Source organism: Condylostylus longicornis, unplaced genomic scaffold, assembly GCF_029603195.1.
Source record: "Condylostylus longicornis isolate FDR11 unplaced genomic scaffold, ASM2960319v2 ptg000122l, whole genome shotgun sequence".
NCBI lineage: Eukaryota > Metazoa > Arthropoda > Insecta > Diptera > Dolichopodidae > Condylostylus > Condylostylus longicornis.
In genome coordinates this window covers 294,287-304,826 of record NW_026578090.1, presented here as the reverse complement: position 1 = coordinate 304,826, position 10,540 = coordinate 294,287, and positions in this window count along the sequence as shown.

Genomic DNA, 10,540 nt, shown 5'->3' with positions numbered 1-10,540 from the left:
GTTGAGATTATGATTCCATAATAATATACCCGTCAATTATATTCACAATGTCCATGCATAATCTCTGTCATAAATATTATATGGAACATTAAAAATAAAAAAACAAAAAAAATACACCAGGAATAAAAACTTAACAATTGCATCAGAAAAAGGATAAAAAAAAAATATTTATAAACCAGTTTCAGGGATAAAAATTTTTTTTTTTTTGTTTTATGCATAAAAAATAAGGATAATATTTATATGAAAAGATCGTCCTTTTTTTCTTGTTTTTCCATCTCCTTTCCTCTTCCATTTTTTATTTCATATCACATTTACTCTACATACTTCTCTGTCATTCTACAACACTATAATGGTTCATTTTAATGATAATTATAAATATATGAAATTCACCATATCGTATACGATATCACATTATATTTTATAAAAAAAAAATACGATTGAATTAGGGTTGAAATTTGAAAAGGAAAAAATTTTTGGTGAGATTTTTTTTTTTTTTTTTTTTTTTTCCCACTCTTTTATTTTTGGATTTGAATGAAAGATTTCAATAATAATTTTGTTCTGTGATATGTGCACCACACTATACAATAATTTTGGGTTGGTTATTTTGATTATTTAAAAAAAAAACATAACAAGAACAAAAAATAAATGTTATTCAAAATCTGATTTTGAATTGGTCATTGTGAAATGAATAAATAAAAAAAAAAAAAACAAAAGTATTTATAATTATATTCTGAATATTAGATATGACGCAAATATGAATATGAGAATGAATAAAGCTTACCATACTGTGGATTTATTAATGATTTTGTTAAAATTTAGCATAAAAATAGTAGCAGTATCTAACAAAATTTTCATATTTGGTATATCTCGCCTGGTTAATTTAGTTATTTGAATAAATGAGCTGAAGCAGGGCTTCTGAATTTGTCCTCCTCAGATCATAAAAAGTATATTATTTATGTTGCAATGATTTTACTATTTAATCATTGCATGGAAGAAGCTACATTAAACCATAATACTCTTTTAGAACGAGGAATTACAAAAAAAAAAAGAAATAGTTAAATTCTTTACATTTAATATTCAAATTCCGGTCGAATTCCATGACTGATTTCCAGTCGGACATATTCAATACCGTACAATTTAATATTCAACCTATTTCAAAAAATATATAATTTAGGTGTAGAACTGAAACAATATAACAAATTTAAAACTTCCAGTTCTCTACACAGCTGAGTTATTATATATATGTTATATATAACGGGATGGCTGATTATAGGACCAATAAACTCAAGAACTGTATCGGCGATCACTACAATGGAAGTCAGAAACTAAGTGAATCTTAAAGAGCATGAAGTAACAGCGTGATTTATTTTCAATAATTTCCAACTCCGAATCCAGTGGTGTAATACAACCCGTGCCTATTGAACTGTTTGATAGTCGGGGTGAGGGGGGAGGGGGGTTCACCGGCTATCGCGAACGAAATCTCTTTTATATGAAGTCACCGCAGAGATTATTTCAATCTTTCTTCGCCATGCGGAGCACAGGCCATCACTTCTTCCAGTTGTGTGGAGGGAGGAAGAGATTTCAATTCACCTACTTCTGGAATGTGGAGTTGACTCACGCGAGGCACTAAAATTTGTTGGAAGGATAGATCAAGGAGAGGCTTTGAAGACTCCATGTTTGTACTTGGACAATAGATCTAAAGTTAACTTCAAATTTGATCGACTCCCATTACAAAATTACCTCAGTATAGTTGGTAGTAATTTATAAAATTTTAAACATTTTTTAAAATATTATTTTATTTTTATTATTATTGAAAATACACAAAAATCCAATCCGTTTATTTATTAATATAATTATAATAACTTTTAAAATAATCACATATATACGCTTTTAATATTACCACCTTTATAATTATTATCAAATCCCATATATAATATAGTTTTTATAAGGGTGAAAATAATATAAAATTTACAATAATATTTTAAATCCTTCCATATTTTCGCAATTTATTTTTTTTTTTTGGCTAGTGAATTCTAGTAATTTAATAAAATTTATAAACAGGTATTTGGAGAAACATAACCATTTTCATTTTTTAAAATAAATATAATTTTTAAATAAATTTTATTTTTTTTTTTTTTGTTTTCCATAGATATTGAAAACTAATTAAAATCATGGAAATAATATAAATTTCAAGAGGATTAAAATTTTATAAAAATAAAAGCGATATTCAATGCGAGAATATGTTTCTATAATTTTTTGTTTTTTAGAGAGATTTTTAGTAAAACAAAACAAATTTCAAATATTTAAATATTAATTTATTAGAATTTTATTTTAAATTTAAAATGGATCCTGGATTTCAAACCAGAAACTTGTTTTTAAATATGATTGATTGGCTTAAATAAGTCTGAAACCTACGGAGTCTACAAAATACATAGGGACACTAAAAGAAATGGCGAGATCAAAATACATAAGAAAATTGAAAGGCGGGCGCTCGCACGGGCCAATAACTAAAGCGCTCTTGCCGTATAGGGATAAGAAGAGGGCGAAGGCATTGTTGGAGTACATTGATGGTAGTGCTGACAGGGCATTTTCTATTGAAGAAAGTAACTACAAACAAATATCTGTCTGGGATGTCAAGATATTACAGAGTTGGAAGAAATGATACATGTTCTCTGTACTTTCCCATCACTGATATGGAAGAAGGAACGCATCTTGAGGCCTTTCTTTAACAACACACTTGAGGGACTATAAAGGGAATTTTTCGCGCCACTCTTTTAATTCAATAGAAAGATTTATTTGTTTCAAATAGTTTGTAGATAGTTATTCCTCTAGGAAGGGTTGGTTGGTATAGGAATTTTTAAACGCTACGGCATAGAAAAATGAAACTACTTCACGAAAATTACCTTCCGGCGCTCTTCCCTCTCTTTCTAAGAACTAAGAACTAGAGTTGAAAAGTGAATTCGATGTTTACTGGGCAATGCTTCAAATTTATATATTAAACCGTCTTATCCTCATAACAGTAAAATCTACATAAACGTTGCACAGCTATTATCCATTTGTATAAATAATCCGTTATACCCAGTATACAAGTGACGTTCGGTTTCCTCTCGTATCTTTTATACTAAAAAATGAGAGCGCTAATTTTTACTTATTATAAGAATTTTGCCTGCCTCAAGTTATAATAATTAAGAACTATTTACTCTAACTAATTAATAATTAAACGGTATTCTGTGATTAATTAATTTTTAAGAGATTTTTGTACAAAATTCGTAACATAGTAAAATATTTATCTTATGTGGCACAATAATATTTACAATGTAATGTATTTTAAAATATAAATAATATTAAATGTAAAATTGTAATTAAATTATATAATAATCCCTAAATTTAATTTATATTTAAAAACTGTTATACAATATTAATGAAATAAATTAATTTTCTTATTGAATTATAAATTCAAAATAATAAAATAATCTTTTAATTTACTTTTTATAAAATAAAACTTTGTATATTTAAAATTAAAAATATTGTAACTTACTTTTAACACATTTTAATAAATTATTTATTATTTGTATAAAATGTATATAAAATGTATATGTAATAATTTAAATAAAATTAATATACTACTATTATTAATCTTAATTTTATACTTTTAAAAAATTTTTTTTACTCGAGAAATTTTAATAATTTATTGATATTTTTAATTATATTTTATTATTATATAATAAAAAACCATTATTCTTAATTTTATCTCTCATAAATAATCAACTATACTTGTATTACACATATATACGAGTATGTATGTATGTAAAATTTGTTAAGTAACAATAAAAATGCATTCATTTCACTTATCAAAAATAATAATATTTACTTTCCTATATATTGTACTTATATAATTTAAGATATTAATTGTACTCGTATATATTGTATGTAATAATGTTATATATTATATAAAGAGACAGAAAACAAGAGTATACCTAATATATAGATTATTGAAGAGTGCAATATTACATCGGAAATAATAATAACATTAATAAATCATCCACCATCTTGATTTTTTTTTTATTTTTTGTTATATTGTTTTGTAAATTTTTGAGTGAACACAATGTTATGTTATGGAGTAGTACAACTATATATAAGAGCAATAATTGTTTTGTGCATTTATCGTATACGATACAATATATATAACATGTCGAATTAAAAATTTCGAATTCAATAAAATTTGTTTTTGATATTCACTCCAAACTCTTTACCATTCCCATATATAATAATATAAAAATCATTAATGAATATTATGATATAATTTTAAAATAGTCACTCAATATTTATAATAACGGAAAACAATGATAATATTATAATAAATTATATAAATGATAAATTGTTATATAGTATAACAAGTACCAGACATTTATCATATATAAGTATGTATAAAGAGGGAGACCTCTTATAATATAATTTTGTATATAAAACTCTTATACAAAGCATAAAAACAATATGATCTGTTTAATATATTGCCTCCTTTTTAAGTCATCATTATGATTGATTACGGTTTTTAATTGAAATTTATAAAATTAAAAAACATAAGTGCATATACATATATACATACATATATCCATTTGTAAATATGTATATATTATCAACACCATCATTTTGTATATTATCAATAAAACATTGTTCATTATTTTTATTAGAGAAAGCCAATGTACATAATGTACGTATTCTCAATTACTATAATATTATTGTGAAGATGAAGACTATCACTTGTTTAAGTGTTGCCTTCTTAGAATTATTTCAAAACAAAGAAAATTAAACAAAAAGAATGAGAATGTCACAGTAATAATGATAAAAAATATAACAAAACTCGGAAATAACAAAATATGTTATACAATATAGTATTTTACTGTTATGCCATCTGACAAAAATGTCATGCTATTTCGAAATTTCTAAAATTTATTTTCAGAATTCTCATAAATTATTCGCTGTACCTTTATAATTATAGCTTAATAAGAATTTTATTTAGAGACTGCTATTTTTAATATGGCACCATGCGTAATAACTATGCAAATTAATTATCATGAAGTTTAAAGGAGTCAATTACCTAATTCAGCCACAGAGAAAGTTCAATCCGACTGACTGATGTTTATATATGCCGTTCTAAATCCGGCTGAAATTCAAAACTTTTGAACATTTTCAATATTTCTAACAAATGGCGTACATTTTGATATTTGGAATTGAGGTTTGTGTTTAGACTAATTAACGAGCTCTGAATTTTTACTCCACAATTCTCTATAATATTATATGCGTTCGTAATAATGATATTCTACTGTAATTTTAAAATATAATAAAATATAATATATAGATTTAAGTAAATTATTTTCCTTTTTTCTAAAAATTATTATTGTCATAGGGGAAAAAATTAAGAATACACAAACTATAATATTAAACTACTCGCTTTATCGTATTTATTGCTCTCTATAAATATAACTTGATTGACTTAACAAACTTACACGTATACATAAAGAAAGCATACATATGTATAGATATAATGTAATATAATATGTGTACATATTATATAATAACTTTTTGGTTTGAAACATTGCTATTTTATACTGTTAATAAAACATAAATTTGAAAAAAAAAAAGCAAGAACGAATAAAAACTATAGCTATTAAAAATCTTAAAGTATGAGATTTGGATAAAAAGCAAGTAACAACAATAATAAAAACAAACAACAACAACACTAATAATAATAAAGCGGAGTGATATAAATCACCCTATAATAAATCTTCGGTCATAAATCCATCCATGTCAAGTTAAAAATGAAATTGAAAATAAAAGAAAAGTTAAAAGTAGGAAAAAAATGAATTTTTTTTTTTTTCTGTGAAACTTTATAATAAAAGGCTTATGGTTGCCATCAACTTGGCATTTTGAGTATTTTTACTTCAAAATTACATACATATACATTTAAACACATACACAACAAATATGCAAACATACTTAACATATTTACTGCTGTCGTTTTGTGTGTGTGTTTATTTTTATAGCGTTCTTTAATTTTTTTTTTTTCATTTTGGCTTCTAATGAAAATTTATTTCAATATTCCGATCATGATGATAATGATGATGATGATGGCTTAAATGGAAAGTATTTAGAATTATAACAATTAATATATTTGTACGCACATATTAAATACACACATATATAATATAAATAAATTAAGTAAATAATATGCCATTATTTGTATATTTGTATACAAGGTGTTGCAACCAAACTTTCAATATTTCAGTCATGTGTAAAATCTATTCTGATGCATGGTAGCGAAACCTATCTTACATCAAATTCAACTAATATACAAGTAAGCTGCAAGTTTTCATCAATAAGGGCCTCCGAAGAGTATATGGAATATTCCGGTCGTAAACACTGGTTAATAAGAAAAACTGAGTTATAACATGCGAAGAACATATCGACAAGCAAATCCGAAGTAGAAAATGAGTTTAGTGTGGAACTCTGAATGAGTTCCACACTAAACTCGAACTTGTCATGATTGTCAGTAAATAATCAAAAATAGAACAATATGGAGAATTCAAGTGGAAGTCCTATGCTCCTAAGTAGAGTAGTTCTATTCGCATTTTCTATGCTATTAAGTGGAGCATTTCTATGCGAAAGAGATGCAAATGTTTTGAAAAAAAATTTATTCAACAGCTTGCTCTGTTGAAAGATATTTAGTATAAACATGAAAAAATTATCTACAACTGCTCATTCTACTCGAAATGCTGAGGTAATATTTACTCGCCAAATTCAAAATTACTCAATATGAGAATAAAATTTAATCTCAAGAGACGATTTTAATTGTCTTTGATTAGAACAAAGTGTGATCGTTTATTTATCTACGGTAAAATTAATTCAACATTTTGAGTCGGAAAAAAAGTTTACTTAAAATTTTCGATTGTTTGATCGGTGTGTCACGAACTGTGTACTTTTTTGTATAACCTGACACGAATTTGAATCTGCTATTTATTGCAATATTAAAGCTGCTAATTATTACAATGAAGATATTCCAATTACTTTCGTTTATTGTACTCTATATGGAAGCAAATATATGGGATATAATCAAAGATTGTAAAAGTACTACCGAGAAATTTAACACAATAGTGAAATTTTTAAATGTATCCGATGTAAATCTAGTACGATAACCGGTCATGTGGCCACAGTACCTTTAGTGGAACGTAGGACGGTCAATTCTGAATGGTACACCACCATCTGTTTGCCGAAAGTTTTCGAAGAAATAAGGAAAACAAACAAGCGCCGGCGAATCATTCTTCATCATGACAATGCAAGCTCTCACAAATCAGCTGAAACAATGGACTATTTGAGCACTCAAAATATCGAATTGATGGGTCATCCGCCGTACAGTCCTGATTTAGCACCCAATGACTTCTTCTTATTCCCTCACATCAAAAAAAAAATGCGTGGACAACGATTTTCAACACCTGAAGAAGCAGTCGATGCGTTCAAAAACCATGTTTTGGAGGTGTCTCAATCGGAGTGGAAAAAGTGCTACGAAAATTGGTTTCAGCGCATGCAAAAGTGTATTGATCTTCATGGGGAATATTTTGAAAAACAATAAAACCATTTCCAATGATAAATGTTTGTTTTTTATTGCTAGACCCGAAATATAAATAGTGACCCTCGTATGCGTTATTGGTTAACACTTTGTATATAAAATATTTGTTCACATATACACAATTTATTATATAAATTACAGTGTAAATAAATTATTAATATCTACATATTGTCTGTATATAGTGGGAGATTAACAATAAATATTCAAATAATAATAAGATAGACATTTCTAGCAAAGAAAAAACAAAATTGAAAAGAAACAAATATTTTTAGAGCATATTAACAAGACTAGACGTACAGAATTCGAAAAATTAGAATCTATAATTGAAAAAAAATGGAAGAAAAAGAAATGAAATTGTTCCACTCTCATTGGATATCTAAAATCAAAAATAAGAACAAAAAATTCTTCTGGTTTTTATTTTCTTAAACTCAATTTAGAAAAAGGAGATTTCCCATTTCTTTTATTGAAATGAATGATTTATTTGCGATATTTAAAAAAAAAATATATTTGAAAAATAATAGATGCATTATTCAAAATTTTGTTCATTCTTTTTTTTGTTTTTTGTAAAAATTCCAATTGTAAACGCCTAGATCACTTTATTTTTAGTGAACTACCATTAAAAAATATTTGCTCTTCTTACACACATTTTCCAATATTTTTGAATATTTTATGAATTTTAAAAGCAAATATAAAAAATACAATTACGAAACAATTAAAATAATGAAATAAAGATGGTTTAAATGTTTTGCATTCCCATTTAAAAATTGATTAGATAGCCAAATATAAAATTCAACCAATAATCTATACGAAATGCAAAAGTAAAATTAAATTTCCAAAAAAATATCGGGGAAATAATAACAAATACGGAAATTGCCGAAACAAATATGGAAATCGTGAATTGAGAATTGCAAAATACTGAAATTTTTATGTGTCAAAGAAAAAAAATTTTTAACTTCTAGAAATATCCCCTTTAAAATCACATTTTTTTTTCATTTCTCTAGCATTAATTTATTTCTAAAAGAAAATTTTTGCCTATCTATCTCCCTATCTAAAAATTATAGCCTCATATTTCGTTATTAATTGTAAGGCATCCAGATAATGATTATGTCGGATAGCCGGGCTGCGATCGGAGCACTGAACTCGTTCTCAGTATCCACCGCGGCAGTATGGGGCTGTCTTGAGAAGCTCAATGAGTGAGGCAGATGCAACCGGATCACACTGTGCCGGGCCATGTGGGCTTGGAAGGAAATGAGGTCGCTGATGCGCTTGCAAGGAATGGGGCAACCTACCAAACGATTCTACGGAATCGGACCACATACTATTCGTTGGAAATTAAGGAAGCAATCAGAAAGAAGGCGGTCGGAGCGCTGGAAAAGTCTTCCGGGGCTGCGGCAAGCCAAGGAGCTCCTGGGAGATTATGACCCGAAGCGATTTAAGAATATTATAGGAATGGGCAAGAATCAGGTGAGAGTCCTCACCGGCATTTTGACGGGTCACTGGAGGTGGCGTTCCATACTGCAGGCAGCATAGTGCAGTTTAATTCTAGTTGAAGTTATAAAACAAAAACCTTTAAACATAGAATACTCTAGAAGAGCATCATTTCGTCTAACTGCAACAGCCTATATAAAAGAAAGTAATTGAGAAGATTGATTTTATACATATTTATTCCGGTAGGTGGCTTGTCATTATATTGTCATTTATATTATGAATTTATAGGTAAATTTTAACGTCTATATTAAATATACAATTCACACAACACAGCGTTCCATTTTAAAAATTACCCTCAACAAATACATAAGTAATTTGGTGCACTTCATTCATTTATACCATAACAGAACAACGTAAGTCTTACAATATATTACTCGTATACACTTACGCCCAATATATTTTAAAAAAAAATAATTTCTTTTAATATTTTTTTACAAAATTTTTAAACAACACGGAAACTTAATTCCCATCAACCATATTTTGATAAATTTAAACTGAAAAAAAAAAAACCATTTTTTTTTCTTATTATTCTTAAATTAAATTCAATTTATTAAAAAAAAACAAAAAAAAATCAAGATGTCAATGGACGAATTTATCATAATAAATTTTTTTTTTTGTTCTTGTTGTCTTTCTCTTGCACATATAAAAATAAATCGCTTGCAATATGAAATGCCAATTTTTTTTTTTTATAACAATAAAATATTGTCCATTTCATGTACAATTGTATGTGCATTTATATGTCATAACTCATATTCATTCAATTAATAGTAAAATATACATACATACATACAACTTACATGCACACATAAAATTATAACTATAGCTAGTTAATGGTTATAATAATAAGAAAAAAATAAAATCGACATAATTTTGAAGTTACATTGACAAATTTTGTGACAACAAAATTATTATTAAAAAAAAATACATAAAAACATTTTTCTTCATATTTTAAACATAAGCTAAATGTCATTTTTATAAGAGTGCACACAAATCAATACCCTTATGCTTATTAATACTCTTTACATTTTAATATAATATACATTTAATATTATACACGAACCGGTTTTTGCTGTTTTCGCATTTTATTTTTCTTGTATTTTCAATTTTTACCTTAACATCGAGACTGTTGTACTACTCTTTTCTACACACCATTTATTTTTTGCGTTTTTATGACACTTTTCTTTACTTTGAGTTTTTGTTATGGTTGCTGTTGTTTGTTTGTTTGCTTCTCATGAACGTTATTATGTACCTATGCATATAAATTTTTTTTTTACTATTTTCTTTTTATTATTGCTAAATTTGTTCTTATTTTATATTTTTTTGGTTATCATTATCATCGTCATCTTATACACTATTCGATTTGAACGCATTAAGAACAAAAAAATTCAGTTTTTTTTTTCGATTTCAATGCATTTACAAAACTACTTT